The sequence below is a fragment of the Pseudophryne corroboree genome, chromosome 5 (genome assembly GCF_028390025.1).
Source record: "Pseudophryne corroboree isolate aPseCor3 chromosome 5, aPseCor3.hap2, whole genome shotgun sequence".
In the NCBI taxonomy this organism is placed as follows: domain Eukaryota; kingdom Metazoa; phylum Chordata; class Amphibia; order Anura; family Myobatrachidae; genus Pseudophryne; species Pseudophryne corroboree.
The window spans coordinates 595,505,366-595,529,050 of NC_086448.1; the positions used below are offsets into that span (position 1 = coordinate 595,505,366).

The window sequence follows — 23,685 nt, forward strand, 5'->3', positions numbered from 1 at the left end:
CGGTGTCCTCAGTGCAGGGGTGCCGGCAGTGTCGGCACTGCGAGAGTACTGGAGGTGTCCTAAGTGCAGGAGTTCAGGGGTGTCGGCAGTGTGGGAGTGCCAGAAGTGTCCTCAGTGCATGGGTTCCGGCAGTATCGGCACTGCGAGAGTACTGGAGGTGTCCTAAGTGCAGGAGTTCAGGGGTGTCGGCAGTGTGGGAGTGCCAGAAGTGTCCTTGGTGCAGTAGTTCATGGGTGCTGGCAGTGTCGGCAGTGTGGTAGGTGTCCTCCTTGCAGTAGTTATGGGGTGCTGGCAGTGCGGGAGTGCCAGAAGTGTCCTCGGTAGCACCAACCAAGTGCAAGGAGGACATCTCCCGCACTACCGACACTCCTGCACTGGGGATACTGCCAGCCCTCCTGCACTGATAACACCACCTGCACCTCTGCACCGAGGACACTACTGGCACTCCCACATGTATTGGAGATATATTAATACTTTACAATTAGCTGCCGCTGCTGATATTCCCGTGTGCCTGATGGATAAATTGCCCTGCACATATGGATGCCTATGTTGCTGCCCACGGTGCTGTTGGTGGCTAGAGGTGGGAGGAGAAGCCATTGGCATCCGTGATTCTGCTGACCGGAAGTCGGACCCGGTCACATGCTCGTTGCCAGGGGTTACATGCTCGTTGCCAGGGGTTGAATATGCTTGTTGCCATAGGGGTTACATGTTTAGTACCAGGGGGTTACATGCTCATTCTGGGTAGCGCTGGGTAATGGTCTAGTAATACCCCTGGCATCTATCTCCTAGAAGGGCCGTCTTCCATGCTGTCTGCATGGAATCTGCAGCTTCCAGTAGTAGGTAGAGCCTAAGCATCTATTGTGCCGGTGCTGCACCCCCCCCCTCCCCCCCAGGACTCAGCCATCCAGGCTGCAGCCTTATGGCTGATCAGGCCCTGGGTCTCATGTTTCTTCACCCGCTTGTATGGCAGACAAAGCACCCAGTGACTTATTATGGCATCACAGCCCAAGCACTGGACTGATTTGTGGCAGACAGATGCAGCACCCACTTGTATGGCAGACAGAGCACCCGGTTACTTATTATGGAGCACAGCCCCAGCACTGGACTGATTTGTGGCAGATAGGTGCAGCACCCACTTGTATGGCAGACAGAGCACCCGGTTACTTATTATGGCAGCACAGCCCAAGCACTGGACTGATTTGTGGCAGACAGGTGCAGCACCCACTTGTATGGCAGACAGAGAACCCAGTGACTTATTATGGCAACACAGCCAAAGCACTGGACTGATTTGTGGCAGACAGGTGCAGCACCCACTTGTATGGCAGACAGAGAACCCAGTGACTTATTATGGCAACACAGCCTCAGCACTGGACTGATTTGTGGCAGACAGGCGCAGCACCCACTTGTATGGCAGACACTGTTGATCTTCAGACCGGATCCCAGTGAAATATATGCGGTATTGAAATACCAAAAATTCTCTCTACTCACACCTTAACCACCAAACAATTGCAAAAAATGAAAAGTATCAATAGTGCCTTTTAGTTAGTATCATAATTTACATATTGAATCTCTGTGTGGAGTTTGTATGAACTCTTCATCAGCACATTATCAATCATAAGGGAAAAGATTTTTTTCAAACATATAGGCAAAATTGAGCCAGGTACATGTTGGAAGTTAGTATGAGAGATGTATTGGAAAAATATTAATACTTCCCAATTAGCTGCTGCAGCTGATATTCCCGTGTGCATGATGGATAAATTGCCCTGCACATATGGCTCATGGGGGTCATTCTGACCCAATCGCTGCTGCTGACCAGCCGCTGCGGGCCGTGTAGCGATGAGCAGCTCCCGGCCAGCACGCTAAAGCTGCGCTGGCCGGGAGCTACTCCTGAAGTACAAAAGCATCGCCGCTGTGCAATGTTTTTGCACTTCTGTGGGGGGGGTCGGAACTGACCTGCGGGGCGGACTAGCCCTGTGCTGGGCATCCCCCCGCATGTCTCTGTTCCTGATCGTAGCCCTGCAAAATTTTGCAGGGCTACGATCAACTCGGAATGACCCCTCCATAGCTGCAATTTTGTTAGCAGATGGGCAAAACCATGGGGGTCATGCAGACCTGATCGCACGCTAGGTTTTTTCGCTTCGCTGCGATCATGTCATAACTGCGCATGCGTGTGCACCGCAATACGCAGGTGCGTCGCACAGGTACAAAGTGGATCGTTGCTAAGCAATGGATTTAATGAAGAATCCATTCGCACAGACAATCGCAAGGAGATTGACTGGAAGAAAACATTTGTAGATGTCAACTGACCGTTTTATGGGAGTGTTTGGAAAAACGCAGGTGTGTCCATGCATTTGAAGGGTGGGTGTCTGACGTAAATTCGGGGCAATCACTTCAGCCTGTTTGTGTCCGGAATTGACGTCAGACACCTGCCCTGCAAACGCTTGGACACGCCTGCGTTTTTCCACACACTCCCAGAAAACGTTCAGTTGCCACCCACAAATGCCTTCTTCCTGTCAATCTCCTTGCGATCTGCTGTGCGAATCGATTCTTCGTTAAATCCATTGCTCAGCAACGATCCGCTTTGTATCCGTACGACGCGCATGCGCATTGCGGTGCATACGCACGTGCAGTTTCGACCTGATCGCACCGCTGCGAAAAAACCTAGCATGCGATCATTTCGGATTGACCCCCATGGTTTTGCCCACTTGCAAATAAAATGCTGCTAGGATCAGGTCAGAACTACTCCCTCTAGAATCTCTCTATCAGACTTTCTGCTTACTCAGTTTCTGAAAATGCCACCTGCTGTCTGAAAAGTGGTACTGAACTATATTTCAGACGAGATAAACATGGCTTGCCGTGTATATCTTGAGAGGAAAGCTTATCTCGTGCCATGAACGGCAGGCCATGATACTTTTTTCAGAAAGGTAATAGTGGACACATCTGTATGTCACAACACTGAAAGCTTTTTGAAGCAAAGACTGGAAAGATCAGTGCCTTACTTAGAGAGAAAGTTTATTAACATGCCTCATTTTAAATGATATTCAGCTCTTCAAAAAAATTACATATTAGTTCTAACTGGGGTTTGTGGGTTCAAGTCCGACCTAGGTTGCTTCTCTTTAAGTCTCATCTACACCTTTGGAAATCCCATTGGAACTTTCAGCCAATTTGGCATGAAGGCAATGATCTTATGCTTCTGACCAAAAATGTAAAATTTCCATAAAAGATAAACCGTTCCCAATTGCTTCAGACCAAAAAGATCAGTGCCTTACTTAGATAGAAAGTTTACTAACATACCTCATTTTAAATGATATTCAGCTTTTCAAAAAAATTACATATTAGCTCTAACTGCGGTTTGTGGGTTCAAGTCCCACCTGGGTTGCTTCTTTTTAAGTCTCATCTACACCTTTGGAAATCACATTGGAACTTTCAGCCTATTTGGCATGAAGGCAATGATCTTATGCTTCTGACCAAAAATGTAAAATGTCCATAAAAGATAAACCGTTCACAATGGATAGAGAATCTTATTGATTTGACAACATGAAACATGCTAGGTCAGATATATTACAATTTCCATCTTCAGGTTACAAATATATGAAAGACAACATTAAGCTTTAAAAAAATGTACTCACAAAAAGGATTCACATTGTAGCTGTTTGCAGCTAAGGCCTAGTGGCCTAATGGATAAGGCATCAACCTCCAAAGCTGGGGATTATGGGCTCAAATCCCACCTGGGTCACTTCTCCTTAATTCTCATCTATTTCTTTGGAAGTCAGGATGACGTTTACTCTTTGATCATTTTCGTACATAGCAATCATTAAGCCAATTTGGCCTAATTGCAAAGGTCCCATGCATATGAGTGAGGAATCTAAGTTAAGCAAAGATCGTGATCAATAATAGAGCACTGGCTCAAATAGTAATGTTTTGCTTTAACTATTTCACAACACTGAAAGCTTTTTTAAGCAAAGACTGGAAAGATCAGTGCCTTACTTAGAGAGAAAGTTTATTAACATGCCTCATTTTAAATGATATTCAGCTCTTCAAAAAAATTACATATTAGTTCTAACTGGGGTTTGTGGGTTCAAGTCCGACCTAGGTTGCTTCTCTTTAAGTCTCATCTACACCTTTGGAAATCCCATTGGAACTTTCAGCCAATTTGGCATGAAGGCAATGATCTTATGCTTCTGACCAAAAATGTAAAATTTCCATAAAAGATAAACCGTTCCCAATTGCTTCAGACCAAAAAGATCAGTGCCTTACTTAGATAGAAAGTTTACTAACATACCTCATTTTAAATGATATTCAGCTTTTCAAAAAAATTACATATTAGCTCTAACTGCGGTTTGTGGGTTCAAGTCCCACCTGGGTTGCTTCTCTTTAAGTCTCATCTACACCTTTGGAAATCCCATTGGAACTTTCAGCCTATTTAGCATGAAGGCAATGATCTTATGCTTTTGACCAAAAATGTAAAATGTCCATAAAAGATAAACCGTTCACAATGGATAGAGAATCTTATTGATTTGACAACATGAAACATGCTAGGTCAGATATATTACAATTTCGATCTTTAGGTTACAAATATATGAAAGACAACAATAAGCTTTAAAAAAATGTACTCACAAAAACGATTCACATTACAGCTATTTGCAGCTAAGGCCCAGTGGCCTAATGGATAAGGCATCAGCCTCCGGAGCTGGGGATTGTGGGTTCAAGTCCCACCTGGGTCGCTTCTCTTTAATTCTCATTAATTTCTTTTGAAGTCAGGATGACATTTACTCTTCGAGCATTTTCGTACATAGCAATCATTAAGCGAATTTGGCCTGATTTTAAAGGACCTATGCATATGAGTGAGGAATCCATGATAAGCAAAGATTGTGATCAATAATAGAGCACTGGCTCCAATAGTAATGTTGTGCTTTCACTATGTCACAACACTGAAAGCTTTTTTAAGCAAAGACTGGAAAGATTAGTGCTTATTTAGAGAGAAAGTTTATTAATATGCCTCATTTTAAATGATATTCAGCTCTTCAAAAAAATTAAATATTAGTTCTAACTGGGGTTTGTGGGTTCAAGTCCGACCTAGGTTGCTTCTCTTTAAGTCTCATCTACACCTTTGGAAATCCCATTGGAATTTTCAGCCTATTTGGCATGAAGGCAATGATCTTATGCTTCTGACCAAAAACGTAAAATTTCCATAAAAGATAAACCGTTCCCAATTGCTTCAGACCAAAAAGATCAGTGCCTTACTTAGATAGAAAGTTTACTAACATACCTCATTTTAAATGATATTCAGCTCTTCAAAAAAATTACATATTAGCTCTAACTGCGGTCTGTGGGTTCAAGTCCCACCTGGGTTGCTTCTCTTTAAGTCTCATCTACACCTTTGGAAATCCCATTGGAACTTTCAGCCTATTTAGCATGAAGGCAATGATCTTATGCTTCTGACCAAAAATGTAAAATGTCCATAAAAGATAAACCGTTCACAATGGATAGAGAATCTTATTGATTTGACAACATGAAACATGCTAGGTCAGATATATTACAATTTCCATCTTCAGGTTACAAATATATGAAAGACAACATTAAGCTTTAAAAAAATGTACTCACAAAAAGGATTCACATTGTAGCTGTTTGCAGCTAAGGCCTAGTGGCCTAATGGATAAGGCATCAACCTCCAAAGCTGGGGATTGTGGGCTCAAGTCCCACCTGGGCCACTTCTCCTTAGTTCTTATCTATTTCTTTGGAAGTCAGGATGACATTTACTCTTTAAACATTTTCGTACATAGCAATCATTAAGCCAATTTGGCCTAATTGCAAAGGTCCCATGCATATGAGTGAGAAATCTAAGTTAAGCAAAGATCATGATCAATAATAGAGCACTGGCTCTAATAGTAATGTTTTGCTTTAACTATGTCACAACACTGAAAGCTTTTTGAAGCAAAGACTGGAAAGATCAGTGCCTTACTTAGAGAGAAAGTTTATTAACATGCCTCATTTTAAATGATATTCAGCTCTTCAAAAAAATTACATATTAGTTCTAACTGGGGTTTGTGGGTTCAAGTCCGACCTAGGTTGCTTCTCTTTAAGTCTCATCTATACCTTTGGAAATCCCATTGGAACTTTCAGCCAATTTGGCATGAAGGCAATGATCTTATGCTTCTGACCAAAAATGTAAAATGTCCATAAAAGATAAACCGTTCACAATGGATAGAGAATCTTATTGATTTGACAACATGAAACATGCTAGGTCAGATATACTACAATTTCCATCTTCAGGTTACAAATATATGAAAGACAACATTAAGCTTTAAAAAAATGTACTCACAAAAAGGATTCACATTGTAGCTGTTTGCAGCTAAGGCCTAGTGGCCTAATGGATAAGGCATCAACCTCCAAAGCTGGGGATTATGGGCTCAAGTCCCACCTGGGTCACTTCTCCTTAATTCTCATCTATTTCTTTGGAAGTCAGGATGACGTTTACTCTTTGATCATTTTCGTACATAGCAATCATTAAGCCAATTTGGCCTAATTGCAAAGGTCCCATGCATATGAGTGAGGAATCTAAGTTAAGCAAAGATCGTGATCAATAATAGAGCACTGGCTCAAATAATAATGTTTTGCTTTAACTATTTCACAACACTGAAAGCTTTTTTAAGCAAAGACTGGAAAGATCAGTGCCTTACTTAGAGAGAAAGTTTATTAACATGCCTCATTTTAAATGATATTCAGCTCTTCAAAAAAATTACATATTAGTTCTAACTGGGGTTTGTGGGTTCAAGTACGACCTAGGTTGCTTCTCTTTAAGTCTCATCTACACCTTTGGAAATCCCATTGGAACTTTCAGCCAATTTGGCATGAAGGCAATGATCTTATGCTTCTGACCAAAAATGTAAAATTTCCATAAAAGATAAACCGTTCCCAATTGCTTCAGACCAAAAAGATCAGTGCCTTACTTAGATAGAAAGTTTACTAACATACCTCATTTTAAATGATATTCAGCTTTTCAAAAAAATTACATATTAGCTCTAACTGCGGTTTGTGGGTTCAAGTCCCACCTGGGTTGCTTCTCTTTAAGTCTCATCTACACCTTTGGAAATCCCATTGGAACTTTCAGCCTATTTAGCATGAAGGCAATGATCTTATGCTTTTGACCAAAAATGTAAAATGTCCATAAAAGATAAACCGTTCACAATGGATAGAGAATCTTATTGATTTGACAACATGAAACATGCTAGGTCAGATATATTACAATTTCCATCTTCAGGTTACAAATATATGAAAGACAACATTAAGCTTTAAAAAAATGTACTCACAAAAAGGATTCACATTGTAGCTGTTTGCAGCTAAGGCCTAGTGGCCTAATGGTTAAGGCATCAACCTCCAAAGCTGGGGATTGTGGGCTCAAGTCCCACCTGGGCCACTTCTCCTTAATTCTTATCTATTTCTTTGGAAGTCAGGATGACATTTACTCTTTAAACATTTTCGTACATAGCAATCATTAAGCCAATTTGGCCTAATTGCAAAGGTCCCATGCATATGAGTGAGAAATCTAAGTTAAGCAAAGATCATGATCAATAATAGAGCACTGGCTCTAATAGTAATGTTTTGCTTTAACTATGTCACAACACTGAAAGCTTTTTGAAGCAAAGACTGGAAAGATCAGTGCCTTACTTAGAGAGAAAGTTTATTAACATGCCTCATTTTAAATGATATTCAGCTCTTCAAAAAAATTACATATTAGTTCTAACTGGGGTTTGTGGGTTCAAGTCCGACCTAGGTTGCTTCTCTTTAAGTCTCATCTACACCTTTGGAAATCCCATTGGAACTTTCAGCCAATTTGGCATGAAGGCAATGATCTTATGCTTCTGACCAAAAACGTAAAATTTCCATAAAAGATAAACCGTTCCCAATTGCTTCAGACCAAAAAGATCAGTGCCTTACTTAGATAGAAAGTTTACTAACATACCTCATTTTAAATGATATTCAGCTTTTCAAAAAAATTACATATTAGCTCTAACTGCGGTTTGTGGGTTCAAGTCCCACCTGGGTTGCTTCTCTTTAAGTCTCATCTACACCTTTGGAAATCCCATTGGAACTTTCAGCCTATTTAGCATGAAGGCAATGATCTTATGCTTCTGACCAAAAATGTAAAATGTCCATAAAAGATAAACCGTTCACAATGGATAGAGAATCTTATTGATTTGACAACATGAAACATGCTAGGTCAGATATATTACAATTTCCATCTTCAGGTTACAAATATATGAAAGACAACAATAAGCTTTAAAAAAATGTACTCACAAAAACGATTCACATTACAGCTATTTGCAGCTAAGGACCAGTGGCCTAATGGATAAGGCATCATCCTCCGGAGCTGGGGATTGTGGGTTCAAGTCCCACCTGGGTCGCTTCTCTTTAATTCTCATTAATTTCTTTTGAAGTCAGGATGACATTTACTCTTCGAACATTTTCGTACATAGCAATCATTAAGCCAATTTGGCCTGATTTTAAAGGACCTATGCATATGAGTGAGGAATCCATGATAAGCAAAGATCGTGATCAATAATAGAGCACTGGCTCCAATAGTAATGTTGTGCTTTCACTATGTCACAACACTGAAAGCTTTTTTAAGCAAAGACTGGAAAGATTAGTGCTTATTTAGAGAGAAAGTTTATTAATATGCCTCATTTTAAATGATATTCAGCTCTTCAAAAAAATTAAATATTAGTTCTAACTGGGGTTTGTGGGTTCAAGTCCGACCTAGGTTGCTTCTCTTTAAGTCTCATCTACACCTTTGGAAATCCCATTGGAACTTTCAGCCTATTTAGCATGAAGGCAATGATCTTATGCTTCTGACCAAAAATGTAAAATGTCCATAAAAGATAAACCGTTCACAATGGATAGAGAATCTTATTGATTTGACAACATGAAACATGCTAGGTCAGATATATTACAATTTCCATCTTCAGGTTACAAATATATGAAAGACAACATTAAGCTTTAAAAAAATGTACTCACAAAAAGGATTCACATTGTAGCGGTTTGCAGCTAAGGCCTAGTGGCCTAATGGATAAAGCATCAACCTTCAAAGCTGGGGATTGTGGGCTCAAGTCCCACCTGGGTCACTACTCCTTAATTATCATCTATTTCTTTGGAAGTCAGGATGACGTATACTCTTTAATCATTTTCGTACATAGCAATCATTAAGCCAATTTGGCCTAAATGCAAAGGTCCCATGCATATCGGTGAGGAATCTAAGTTAAGCAAAGATCGTGATTAATAATAGAGCACTGGCTCCAATAGTAATGCTTTGCTTTAACTATGTCACAACACTGAAAGCTTTTTTAAGCAAAGACTGGAAAGATCAGTGCCTTACTTAGAGAGAAAGTTTATTAACATGCCTCATTTTAAATGATATTCAGCTCTTCAAAAAAATTACATATTAGCTCTAACTGCGGTTTGTGGGTTCAAGTCCCACCTGGGTTGCTTCTCTTTAAGTCTCATCTACACCTTTGGAAATCCCATTGGAACTTTCAGCCTATTTGGCATGAAAGCAATGATCTTATGTTTCTGACCAAAAATGTAAAATTTCCATAAAAGATAAACCGTTCACAATGGATAGAGAATCTTATTGATTTGACAACATGAAACATGCTAGGTCAGATATATTACAATTTCCATCTTCAGGTTACAAATATATGAAAGACAACAATAAGCATTAAAAAAAATGTACTCACAAAAACGATTCACATTATAGCTGTTTGCAGCTAAGGCCCAGTGGCCTAATGGATAAGGCATCATCCTCCAGAGCTGTGGATTGTGGGTTCAAGTCCCACCTGGGTCACTTCTCTTTAATTCTCATCAATTTCTTTTGAAGTCAGGACATTTACTCTTCGAACATTTTCGTACATAGCAATCATTAAGCCAATTTGGCCTGATTTCAAAGGACTTATGCATTTGAGTGAGGAATCCATGATAAGCAAAGATCGTGATCAATAATAGAGCACTGGCTCCAATAGTAATGTTGTGCTTTCACTATGTAACAACACTGAAAGCTTTTTTAAGCAAAGACTGGAAAGATTAGTGCTTTTTTAGAGAGAAAGTTTATTAATATGCCTCATTTTAAATGATATTCAGCTCTTCAAAAAAATTGAAAATATTAGTTCTAACTGGGGTTTGTGGGTTCAAGTCCGACCTAGGTTGCTTCTCTTTAAGTCTCATCTAGACCTTTGGAAATCCCATTGGAACTTTAAGCCTATTTGGCATGAAGGCAATGATCTTATGCTTCTGACCAAAAATGTAAAATTTCCATAAAAGATAAACCGTTCCCAATTGCTTCAGACCAAAAAGATCAGTGCCTTACTTAGATAGAAAGTTTACTAACATACCTCATTTTAAATGATATTCAGCTCTTCAAAAAAATTACATATTAGCTCTAACTGCGGTTTGTGGGTTCAAGTCCCACCTGGGTTGCTTCTCTTTAAGTCTCATCTACACCTTTGGAAATCCCATTGGAACTTTCAGCCTATTTGGCATGAAGGCAATGATCTTATGCTTCTGACCAAAAATGTAAAATTTCCATAAAAGATAAACCGTTCACAATGGATAGAGAATCTTATTGATTTGACAACATGAAACATGCTAGGTCAGATATATTACAATTTCCATCTTCAGGTTACAAATATATAAAAGACAACAATAAGCATTAAAAAAATGTACTCACAAAAACGATTCACATTACAGCTGTTTGCGGCTAAGGCCCAGTGGCCTAATGGATAAGGCATCAGCCTCCAGAGCTGTGGATTGTGGGTTCAAGTCCCACCTGGGTCACTTCTCTTTAATTCTCATCAATTTCTTTTGAAGTCAGGATGACATTTACTCTTCGAACATTTTCGTACATAGCAATCAATAAGCCAATTTGGCCTGATTTCAAAGGACCTATACATTTGAGTGAGGAATCCATGATAAGCAAAGATCGTGATCAATAATAGAGCACTGGCTCCAATAGTAATGTTGTGCTTTCACTATGTAACAACACTGAAAGCTTTTTTAAGCAAAGACTGGAAAGATTAGTGCTTTTTTAGAGAGAAAGTTTATTAATATGCCTCATTTTAAATGATATTCAGCTCTTCAAAAAAAATAAATATTAGTTCTAACTGGGGTTTGTGGGTTCAAGTCCGACCTAGGTTGCTTCTCTTTAAGTCTCATCTAGACCTTTGGAAATCCCATTGGAACTTTAAGCCTATTTGGCATGAAGGCAATGATCTTATGCTTCTGACCAAAAATGTAAAATTTCCATAAAAGATAAACCGTTCCCAATTGCTTCAGACCAAAAAGATCAGTGCCTTACTTAGATAGAAAGTTTACTAACATACCACATTTTAAATGATATTCAGCTCTTCAAAAAAATTACATATTAGCTCTAACTGCGGTTTGTGGGTTCAAGTCCCACCTGGGTTGCTTCTCTTTAAGTCTCATCTACACCTTTGGAAATCCCATTGGAACTTTCAGCCTATTTGGCATGAAGGCAATGATCTTATGCTTCTGACCAAAAATGTAAAATGTCCATAAAAGATAAACTATTCACAATGGATAGAGAATCTTATTGATTTGACAACATGAAACATGCTAGGTCAGATATATTACAATTTCCATCTTCAGGTTACAAATATATGAAAGACAACAATAAGCATTAAAAAAATATACTCACAAAAACGATTCACATTACAGCTATTTGCAGCAAAGGCCCAGTGGCCTAATGGATAAGGCATCAGCCTCAGGAGCTGGGGATTGTGGGTTCAAGTCCCACCTGGGTTGCTTCTCTTTAATTCTCATCAATTTCTTTTGAAGTCAGGATGACATTTACTCTTCGAACATTTTCGTACATAGCAATCATTAAGCCAATTTGGCCTGATTTCAAAGGACCTATGCATATGAGTGAGGAATCCATGATAAGCAAAGATCGTGATCAATAATAGAGCACTGGCTCCAATAGTAATGTTGTGCTTTCACTATGTCACAACACTGAAAGCTTTTTTAAGCAAAGACTGGAAAGATTAGTGCTTATTTAGAGAGAAAGTTTATTAATATGCCTCATTTTAAATGATATTCAGCACTACAAAAAAATAACATATTAGCTCTAACTGCGGTTTGTGGGTTCAAGTCCCACCTGGGTTGCTTCTCTTTAAGTCTCATCTACACCTTTGGAAATCCCATTGGAACTTTCAGCTTATTTGGCATGAAGGCAATGATCTTATGCTTCTGACCAAAAATGTAAAATGTCCATAAAAGATAAACCGTTCACAATGGATAGAGAATCTTATTGATTTGACAACATGAAACATGCTAGGTCAGATATATTACAATTTCCATCTTCAGGTTACAAATATATGAAAGACAACATTAAGCTTTAAAAAAATGTACTCACAAAAACGATTCACATTGTAGCTGTTTACAGCTAAGGCCTAGTGGCCTAATAGATAAGGCATCAACCTACAAAGCTGGGGATTGTGGGCTCAAGTCCTACCTGGGTCACTTCTCCTTAATTATCATCTATTTCTTTGGAAGTCAGGATGACGAATACTCTTTGATCATTTTCTTACATAGCAATCATTAAGCCAATTTGGCCTAATTGCAAAGGTCCCATGCATATGAGTGAGGAATATAAGTTAAGCAAAGATCGTGATCAATAATAGAGCACTGGCTCCAATAGTAATGCTTTGCTTTAACTATGTCACAACACTGAAAGCTTTTTTATGCAAAGACTGGAAAGATCAGTGCCTTACTTAGAGAGAAAGTTTATTAACATGCCTCATTTTAAATGATATTCAGCTCTTCAAAAAAATTACATATTAGTTCTAACTGGGGTTTGTGGGTTCAAGTCCGACCTAGGTTGCTTCTCTTTAAGTCTTATCTACACCTTTGGAAATCCCATTGGAACTTTCAGCCTATTTGGTATGAAGGCAATGATCTTATGCTTCTGACCAAAAATGTAAAATTTCCATAAAAGATAAACCGTTCCCAATTGCTTCAGACCAAAAAGATCAGTGCCTTACTTAGATAGAAAGTTTACTAACATACCTCATTTTAAATGATATTCAGCTCTTCAAAAAAATTAAATATTAGTTCTAACTGGGGTTTGTGGGTTCAAGTCCGACCTAGGTTGCTTCTCTTTAAGTCTCATCTACACCTTTGGAAATCCCATTGGAACTTTCAGCTTATTTGGCATGAAGGCAATGATCTTATGCTTCTGACCAAAAATGTAAAATGTCCATAAAAGATAAACCGTTCACAATGGATAGAGAATCTTATTGATTTGACAACATGAAACATGCTAGGTCAGATATATTACAATTTCCATCTTCAGGTTACAAATATATGAAAGACAACATTAAGCTTTAAAAAAATGTACTCACAAAAAGGATTCACATTATAGCTGTTTGCAGCTAAGGCCTAGTGGCCTAATGGCTAAGGCATCAACCTCCAAAGCTGGGGATTATGGGCTCAAGTCCCACCTGGGTCACTTCTCCTTAATTCTCATCTATTTCTTTGGAAGTCAGGATGACGTTTACTCTTTGATCATTTTCGTACATAGCAATCATTAAGCCAATTTGGCCTAATTGCAAAGGTCCCATGCATATGAGTGAGGAATCTAAGTTAAGCAAATATTGTGATCAATAATAGAGCACTGGCTCCAATAGTAATGTTTTGCTTTAACTATGTTACAACACTAAAAGCTTTTTAATGCAAAGACTGGAAAGATCAGTGCCTTACTTAGAGAGAAAGTTTATTAACATGCCTCATTTTAAATGATATTCAGCTCTTCAAAAAAATTACATATTAGTTCTAACTGGGGTTTGTGGGTTCAAGTCCGACCTAGGTTACTTCTCTTTAAGTCTTATCTACACCTTTGGAAATCCCATTGGAACTTTCAGCCTATTTGGCATGAAGGCAATGATCTTATGCTTCTGACCAAAAATGTAAAATTTCCATAAAAGATAAACCGTTCCCAATTGCTTCAGACCAAAAAGATCAGTGCCTTACTTAGATAGAAAGTTTACTAACATACCTCATTTTAAATGATATTCAGCTCTACAAATAATAACATATTAGCTCTAACTGCGGTTTGTGGGTTCAAGACCCACCTGGGTTGCTTCTCTTTAAGTCTCATCTACACCTTTGGAAATCCTATTGGAACTTTCAGCCTATTTGGCATGAAGGCAATGATCTTATGCTTCTGACCAAAAATGTAAAATGTCCATAAAAGATAAACCGTTCACAATGGATAGAGAATCTTATTGATTTGACAACATGAAACATGCTAGGTCAGATATATTACAATTTCCATCTTCAGGTTACAAATATATGAAAGACAACAATAAGCTTTAAAAAAATGTACTCACAAAAACGATTCACATTACAGCTATTTGCAGCTAAGGCCCAGTGGCCTAATGGATAAGGCATCAGCCTCCGGAGCTGGGGATTGTGGGTTCAAGTCCCACCTGGGTCGCTTCTCTTTAATTCTCATCAATTTCTTTTGAAGTCAGGATGACATTTATTCTTCGAACATTTTCGTACATAGCAATCATTAAGCCAATTTGGCCTAATTGCAAAGGTCCCATGCATATGAGTGAGGAATCTAAGTTAAGCAAAGATTGTGATCAATAATAGAGCACTGGCTCCAATAGTAATGTTTTGCTTTAACTATGTTACAACACTAAAAGCTTTTTTATGCAAAGACTGGAAAGATCAGTGCCTTACTTAGAGAGAAAGTTTATTAACATGCCTCATTTTAAATGATATTCAGCTCTTCAAAAAAATTACATATTAGTTCTAACTGGGGTTTGTGGGTTCAAGTCCGACCTAGGTTGCTTCTCTTTAAGTCTTATCTACACCTTTGGAAATCCCATTGGAACTTTCAGCCTATTTGGTATGAAGGCAATGATCTTATGCTTCTGACCAAAAATGTAAAATTTCCATAAAAGATAAACCGTTCCCAATTGCTTCAGACCAAAAAGATCAGTGCCTTACTTAGATAGAAAGTTTACTAACATACCTCATTTTAAATGATATTCAGCTCTTCAAAAAAATTAAATATTAGTTCTAACTGGGGTTTGTGGGTTCAAGTCCGACCTAGGTTGCTTCTCTTTAAGTCTCATCTACACCTTTGGAAATCCCATTGGAACTTTCAGCTTATTTGGCATGAAGGCAATGATCTTATGCTTCTGACCAAAAATGTAAAATGTCCATAAAAGATAAACCGTTCACAATGGATAGAGAATCTTATTGATTTGACAACATGAAACATGCTAGGTCAGATATATTACAATTTCCATCTTCAGGTTACAAATATATGAAAGACAACATTAAGCTTTAAAAAAATGTACTCACAAAAAGGATTCACATTATAGCTGTTTGCAGCTAAGGCCTAGTGGCCTAATGGATAAGGCATCAACCTCCAAAGCTGGGGATTATGGGCTCAAGTTCCACCTGGGTCACTTCTCCTTAATTCTCATCTATTTCTTTGGAAGTCAGGATGACGTTTACTCTTTGATCATTTTCGTACATAGCAATCATTAAGCCAATTTGGCCTAATTGCAAAGGTCCCATGCATATGAGTGAGGAATCTAAGTTAAGCAAAGATCGTGATCAATAATAGAGCACTGGCTCAAATAGTAATGTTTTGCTTTAACTATTTCACAACACTGAAAGCTTTTTTAAGCAAAGACTGGAAAGATCAGTGCCTTACTTAGAGAGAAAGTTTATTAACATGCCTCATTTTAAATGATATTCAGCTCTTTAAAAAAATTACATATTAGTTCTAACTGGGGTTTGTGGGTTCAAGTCCGACCTAGGTTGCTTCTCTTTAAGTCTAATCTACACCTTTGGAAATCCCATTGGAACTTTCAGCCTATTTGGCATAAAAGCAATGATCTTATGCTTCTGACCAAAAATGTAAAATTTCCATAAAAGATAAACCGTTCCTAATTGCTTCAGACCAAAAAGATCAGTGCCTTACTTAGATAGAAAGTTTACTAACATACCTCATTTTAAATGATATTCAGCTCTACAAAAAAATAACATATTAGCTCTAACTGCGGTTTTTGGGTTCAAGTCCCACCTGGGTTGCTTCTCTTTAAGTCTCATCTACACCTTTGGAAATCCCATTGGAACTTTCAGCCTATTTGGCATGAAAGCAATGATCTTATGCTTCTGACCAAAAATGTAAAATTTCCATAAAATATAAACCGTTCACAATGGATAGAGAATCTTATTGATTTGACAACATGAAACATGCTAGGTCAGATATATTACAATTTCCATCTTCAGGTTACAAATATATGAAAGACAACAATAAGCATTAAAAAAAATGTACTCACAAAAACGATTCACATTACAGATATTTGCAGCAAAGGCCCAGTGGCCTAATGGATAAAGCATCAGCCTCCGGAGCTGGGGATTGTAGGTTTAAGTCCCACCTGGGTCGCTTCTCATCAATTTCTTTTGAAGTCAGGATGACATTTACTCTTCGAACATTTTCGTACATAGCAATCATTAAGCCAATTTTGCCTGATTTCAAAGGACCTATGCATATGAGTGAGGAATCCATGATAAGCAAAGATCATGATCAATAATAGAGCACTGGCTCCAATAGTAATGTTGTGCTTTTACTATGTCACAACACTGAAAGCTTTTTTAAGCAAAGACTGGAAAGATTAGTGCTTATTTAGAGAGAAAGTTTATTAATATGCCTCATTTTAAATGATATTCAGCTCTTCAAAAAAATTACATATTAGTTCTAACTGGGGTTTGTGGGTTCAAGTCCGACCTAGGTTGCTTCTCTTTTAGTCTCATCTACACCTTTGGAAATCCCATTGGAACTTTCAGTCTATTTGGCATGAAGGCAATGATCTTATGCTTCTGACCAAAAATGTAAAATTTCCATAAAAGATAAACCGTTCCCAATTGCTTCAGACCAAAAAGATCAGTGCCTTACTTAGATAGAAAGTTTACTAACATACCTAATTTTAAATGATATTCAGCTCTACAAAAAAATAACATATTAGCTCTAACTGCGGTTTGTGGGTTCAAGTCCCACCTGGGTTGCTTCTCTTTAAGTCTCATCTACACCTTTGGAAATCCCATTGGAACTTTCAGCCTATTTGGCATGAAGGCAATGATCTTATGCTTCTGACCAAAAATGTAAAATGTCCATAAAAGATAAACCGTTCACAATGGATAGAGAATCTTATTGATTTGACAACATGAAACATGCTAGGTCAGATATATTACAATTTCCATCTTCAGGTTACAAATATATGAAAGACAACATTAAGCTTTAAAAAAATGTACTCACAAAAAGGATTCACATTGTAGCTGTTTGCAGCTAAGGCCTAGTGGCCTAATGGATAAGGCATCAACCTCCAAAGCTGGGGATTATGGGCTCAAATCCCACCTGGGTCACTTCTCCTTAATTCTCATCTATTTCTTTGGAAGTCAGGATGACGTTTACTCTTTGATCATTTTCGTACATAGCAATCATTAAGCCAATTTGGCCTAATTGCAAAGGTCCCATGCATATGAGTGAGGAATCTAAGTTAAGCAAAGATCGTGATCAATAATAGAGCACTGGCTCAAATAGTAATGTTTTGCTTTAACTATTTCACAACACTGAAAGCTTTTTTAAGCAAAGACTGGAAAGATCAGTGCCTTACTTAGATAGAAAGTTTATTAACATGCCTCATTTTAAATGATATTCAGCTCTTCAAAAAAATTACATATTAGTTCTAACTGGGGTTTGTGGGTTCAAGTCCGACCTAGGTTGCTTCTCTTTAAGTCTCATCTACACCTTTGGAAATCCCATTGGAACTTTCAGCCAATTTGGCATGAAGGCAATGATCTTATGCTTCTGACCAAAAATGTAAAATTTCCATAAAAGATAAACCGTTCCCAATTGCTTCAGACCAAAAAGATCAGTGCCTTACTTAGATAGAAAGTTTACTAACATACCTCATTTTAAATGATATTCAGCTTTTCAAAAAAATTACATATTAGCTCTAACTGCGGTTTGTGGGTTCAAGTCCCACCTGGGTTGCTTCTCTTTAAGTCTCATCTACACCTTTGGAAATCCCATTGGAACTTTCAGCCTATTTAGCATGAAGGCAATGATCTTATGCTTTTGACCAAAAATGTAAAATGTCCATAAAAGATAAACCGTTCACAATGGATAGAGAATCTTATTGATTTGACAACATGAAACATGCTAGGTCAGATATATTACAATTTCAATCTTTAGGTTACAAATATATGAAAGACAACAATAAGCTTTAAAAAAATGTACTCACAAAAACGATTCACATTACAGCTATTTGCAGCTAAGGCCCAGTGGCCTAATGGATAAGGCATCAGCCTCCGGAGCTGGGGATTGTGGGTTCAAGTCCCACCTGGGTCGCTTCTCTTTAATTCTCATCAATTTCTTTTGAAGTCAGGATGACATTTACTCTTCGAACATTTTCGTACATAGCAATCATTAAGCCAATTTGGCCTAATTGCAAAGGTCCCATGCATATGAGTGAGGAATCTAAGTTAAGCAAAGATTGTGATCAATAATAGAGCACTGGCTCCAATAGTAATGTTTTGCTTTAACTATGTTACAACACTAAAAGCTTTTTTATGCAAAGACTGGAAAGATCAGTGCCTTACTTAGAGAGAAAGTTTATTAACATGCCTCATTTTAAATTATATTCAGCTCTTCAAAAAAATTACATATTAGTTCTAACTGGGGTTTGTGGGTTCAAGTCCGACCTAGGTTGCTTCTCTTTAAGTCTTATCTACACCTTTGGAAATCCCATTGGAACTTTCAGCCTATTTGGTATGAAGGCAATGATCTTATGCTTCTGACCAAAAATGTAAAATTTCCATAAAAGATAAACCGTTCCCAATTGCTTCAGACCAAAAAGATCAGTGCCTTACTTAGATAGAAAGTTTACTAACATACCTCATTTTAAATTATATTCAGCTCTTCAAAAAAATTAAATATTAGTTCTAACTGGGGTTTGTGGGTTCAAGTCCGACCTAGGTTGCTTCTCTTTAAGTCTCATCTACACCTTTGGAAATCCCATTGGAACTTTCAGCTTATTTGGCATGAAGGCAATGATCTTATGCTTCTGACCAAAAATGTAAAATGTCCATAAAAGATAAACCGTTCACAATGGATAGAGAATCTTATTGATTTGACAACATGAAACATGCTAGGTCAGATATATTACAATTTCCATCTTCAGGTTACAAATATATGAAAGACAACATTAAGCTTTAAAAAAATGTACTCACAAAAAGGATTCACATTATAGCTGTTTGCAGCTAAGGCCTAGTGGCCTAATGGATAAGGCATCAACCTCCAAAGCTGGGGATTATGGGCTCAAGTTCCACCTGGGTCACTTCTCCTTAATTCTCATCTATTTCTTTGGAAGTCAGGATGACGTTTACTCTTTGATCATTTTCGTACATAGCAATCATTAAGCCAATTTGGCCTAATTGCAAAGGTCCCATGCATATGAGTGAGGAATCTAAGTTAAGCAAAGATCGTGATCAATAATAGAGCACTGGCTCAAATAGTAATGTTTTGCTTTAACTATTTCACAACACTGAAAGCTTTTTTAAGCAAAGACTGGAAAGATCAGTGCCTTACTTAGAGAGAAAGTTTATTAACATGCCTCATTTTAAATGATATTCAGCTCTTTAAAAAAATTACATATTAGTTCTAACTGGGGTTTGTGGGTTCAAGTCCGACCTAGGTTGCTTCTCTTTAAGTCTAATCTACACCTTTGGAAATCCCATTGGAACTTTCAGCCTATTTGGCATAAAAGCAATGATCTTATGCTTCTGACCAAAAATGTAAAATTTCCATAAAAGATAAACCGTTCCTAATTGCTTCAGACCAAAAAGATCAGTGCCTTACTTAGATAGAAAGTTTACTAACATACCTCATTTTAAATGATATTCAGCTCTACAAAAAAATAACATATTAGCTCTAACTGCGGTTTTTGGGTTCAAGTCCCACCTGGGTTGCTTCTCTTTAAGTCTCATCTACACCTTTGGAAATCCCATTGGAACTTTCAGCCTATTTGGCATGAAAGCAATGATCTTATGCTTCTGACCAAAAATGTAAAATTTCCATAAAATATAAACCGTTCACAATGGATAGAGAATCTTATTGATTTGACAACATGAAACATGCTAGGTCAGATATATTACAATTTCCATCTTCAGGTTACAAATATATGAAAGACAACAATAAGCATTAAAAAAAATGTACTCACAAAAACGATTCACATTACAGATATTTGCAGCAAAGGCCCAGTGGCCTAATGGATAAAGCATCAGCCTCCGGAGCTGGGGATTGTAGGTTTAAGTCCCACCTGGGTCGCTTCTCATCAATTTCTTTTGAAGTCAGGATGACATTTACTCTTCGAACATTTTCGTACATAGCAATCATTAAGCCAATTTTGCCTGATTTCAAAGGACCTATGCATATGAGTGAGGAATCCATGATAAGCAAAGATCATGATCAATAATAGAGCACTGGCTCCAATAGTAATGTTGTGCTTTTACTATGTCACAACACTGAAAGCTTTTTTAAGCAAAGACTGGAAAGATTAGTGCTTATTTAGAGAGAAAGTTTATTAATATGCCTCATTTTAAATGATATTCAGCTCTTCAAAAAAATTACATATTAGTTCTAACTGGGGTTTGTGGGTTCAAGTCCGACCTAGGTTGCTTCTCTTTTAGTCTCATCTACACCTTTGGAAATCCCATTGGAACTTTCAGTCTATTTGGCATGAAGGCAATGATCTTATGCTTCTGACCAAAAATGTAAAATTTCCATAAAAGATAAACCGTTCCCAATTGCTTCAGACCAAAAAGATCAGTGCCTTACTTAGATAGAAAGTTTACTAACATACCTAATTTTAAATGATATTCAGCTCTACAAAAAAATAACATATTAGCTCTAACTGCGGTTTGTGGGTTCAAGTCCCACCTGGGTTGCTTCTCTTTAAGTCTCATCTACACCTTTGGAAATCCCATTGGAACTTTCAGCCTATTTGGCATGAAGGCAATGATCTTATGCTTCTGACCAAAAATGTAAAATGTCCATAAAAGATAAACCGTTCACAATGGATAGAGAATCTTATTGATTTGACAACATGAAACATGCTAGGTCAGATATATTACAATTTCCATCTTCAGGTTACAAATATATGAAAGACAACATTAAGCTTTAAAAAAATGTACTCACAAAAAGGATTCACATTGTAGCTGTTTGCAGCTAAGGCCTAGTGGCCTAATGGATAAGGCATCAACCTCCAAAGCTGGGGATTATGGGCTCAAATCCCACCTGGGTCACTTCTCCTTAATTCTCATCTATTTCTTTGGAAGTCAGGATGACGTTTACTCTTTGATCATTTTCGTACATAGCAATCATTAAGCCAATTTGGCCTAATTGCAAAGGTCCCATGCATATGAGTGAGGAATCTAAGTTAAGCAAAGATCGTGATCAATAATAGAGCACTGGCTCAAATAGTAATGTTTTGCTTTAACTATTTCACAACACTGAAAGCTTTTTTAAGCAAAGACTGGAAAGATCAGTGCCTTACTTAGAGAGAAAGTTTATTAACATGCCTCATTTTAAATGATATTCAGCTCTTTAAAAAAATTACATATTAGTTCTAACTGGGGTTTGTGGGTTCAAGTCCGACCTAGGTTGCTTCTCTTTAAGTCTAATCTACACCTTTGGAAATCCCATTGGAACTTTCAGCCTATTTGGCATAAAAGCAATGATCTTATGCTTCTGACCAAAAATGTAAAATTTCCATAAAAGATAAACCGTTCCTAATTGCTTCAGACCAAAAAGATCAGTGCCTTACTTAGATAGAAAGTTTACTAACATACCTCATTTTAAATGATATTCAGCTCTACAAAAAAATAACATATTAGCTCTAACTGCGGTTTTTGGGTTCAAGTCCCACCTGGGTTGCTTCTCTTTAAGTCTCATCTACACCTTTGGAAATCCCATTGGAACTTTCAGCCTATTTGGCATGAAAGCAATGATCTTATGCTTCTGACCAAAAATGTAAAATTTCCATAAAATATAAACCGTTCACAATGGATAGAGAATCTTATTGATTTGACAACATGAAACATGCTAGGTCAGATATATTACAATTTCCATCTTCAGGTTACAAATATATGAAAGACAACAATAAGCATTAAAAAAAATGTACTCACAAAAACGATTCACATTACAGATATTTGCAGCAAAGGCCCAGTGGCCTAATGGATAAAGCATCAGCCTCCGGAGCTGGGGATTGTAGGTTTAAGTCCCACCTGGGTCGCTTCTCATCAATTTCTTTTGAAGTCAGGATGACATTTACTCTTCGAACATTTTCGTACATAGCAATCATTAAGCCAATTTTGCCTGATTTCAAAGGACCTATGCATATGAGTGAGGAATCCATGATAAGCAAAGATCATGATCAATAATAGAGCACTGGCTCCAATAGTAATGTTGTGCTTTTACTATGTCACAACACTGAAAGCTTTTTTAAGCAAAGACTGGAAAGATTAGTGCTTATTTAGAGAGAAAGTTTATTAATATGCCTCATTTTAAATGATATTCAGCTCTTCAAAAAAATTACATATTAGTTCTAACTGGGGTTTGTGGGTTCAAGTCCGACCTAGGTTGCTTCTCTTTTAGTCTCATCTACACCTTTGGAAATCCCATTGGAACTTTCAGTCTATTTGGCATGAAGGCAATGATCTTATGCTTCTGACCAAAAATGTAAAATTTCCATAAAAGATAAACCGTTCCCAATTGCTTCAGACCAAAAAGATCAGTGCCTTACTTAGATAGAAAGTTTACTAACATACCTAATTTTAAATGATATTCAGCTCTACAAAAAAATAACATATTAGCTCTAACTGCGGTTTGTGGGTTCAAGTCCCACCTGGGTTGCTTCTCTTTAAGTCTCATCTACACCTTTGGAAATCCCATTGGAACTTTCAGCCTATTTGGCATGAAGGCAATGATCTTATGCTTCTGACCAAAAATGTAAAATGTCCATAAAAGATAAACCGTTCACAATGGATAGAGAATCTTATTGATTTGACAACATGAAACATGCTAGGTCAGATATATTACAATTTCCATCTTCAGGTTACAAATATATGAAAGACAACATTAAGCTTTAAAAAAATGTACTCACAAAAAGGATTCACATTGTAGCTGTTTGCAGCTAAGGCCTAGTGGCCTAATGGATAAGGCATCAACCTCCAAAGCTGGGGATTATGGGCTCAAATCCCACCTGGGTCACTTCTCCTTAATTCTCATCTATTTCTTTGGAAGTCAGGATGACGTTTACTCTTTGATCATTTTCGTACATAGCAATCATTAAGCCAATTTGGCCTAATTGCAAAGGTCCCATGCATACGAGTGAGGAATCTAAGGATCAATAATAGAGCACTGGCTCAAATAGTAATGTTTTGCTTTAACTATTTCACAACACTGAAAGCTTTTTTAAGCAAAGACTGGAAAGATCAGTGCCTTACTTAGAGAGAAAGTTTATTAACATGCCTCATTTTAAATGATATTCAGCTCTTCAAAAAAATTACATATTAGTTCTAACTGGG

The 23,685-nt window shown here is 37.7% G+C and overlaps 6 non-coding genes across 6 annotated transcripts; all 6 read left to right on the top strand.

Annotated features, from left to right (window-relative positions):
• The first annotated feature begins 4,651 nt into the window (after nucleotides 1-4,651).
• Nucleotides 4,652-4,724, top strand: TRNAR-CCG (transfer RNA arginine (anticodon CCG)). The gene has a single exon. It is a non-coding gene; the product is annotated as a tRNA-Arg (tRNA).
• Nucleotides 4,725-7,344: 2,620 nt separating this feature from the next.
• Nucleotides 7,345-7,417, top strand: TRNAW-CCA (transfer RNA tryptophan (anticodon CCA)). Its single transcript has one exon. It is a non-coding gene; the product is annotated as a tRNA-Trp (tRNA).
• A 3,337-nt stretch (nucleotides 7,418-10,754) lies between these two features.
• Nucleotides 10,755-10,827, top strand: TRNAW-CCA (transfer RNA tryptophan (anticodon CCA)). Its single transcript has one exon. It is a non-coding gene; the product is annotated as a tRNA-Trp (tRNA).
• A 914-nt stretch (nucleotides 10,828-11,741) lies between these two features.
• Nucleotides 11,742-11,814, top strand: TRNAL-CAG (transfer RNA leucine (anticodon CAG)). The gene has a single exon. It is a non-coding gene; the product is annotated as a tRNA-Leu (tRNA).
• A 2,619-nt stretch (nucleotides 11,815-14,433) lies between these two features.
• On the top strand, nucleotides 14,434-14,506 carry TRNAR-CCG (transfer RNA arginine (anticodon CCG)). The gene has a single exon. It is a non-coding gene; the product is annotated as a tRNA-Arg (tRNA).
• Nucleotides 14,507-18,375: 3,869 nt separating this feature from the next.
• On the top strand, nucleotides 18,376-18,448 carry TRNAR-CCG (transfer RNA arginine (anticodon CCG)). The gene has a single exon. It is a non-coding gene; the product is annotated as a tRNA-Arg (tRNA).
• Nucleotides 18,449-23,685: the final 5,237 nt, after the last annotated feature.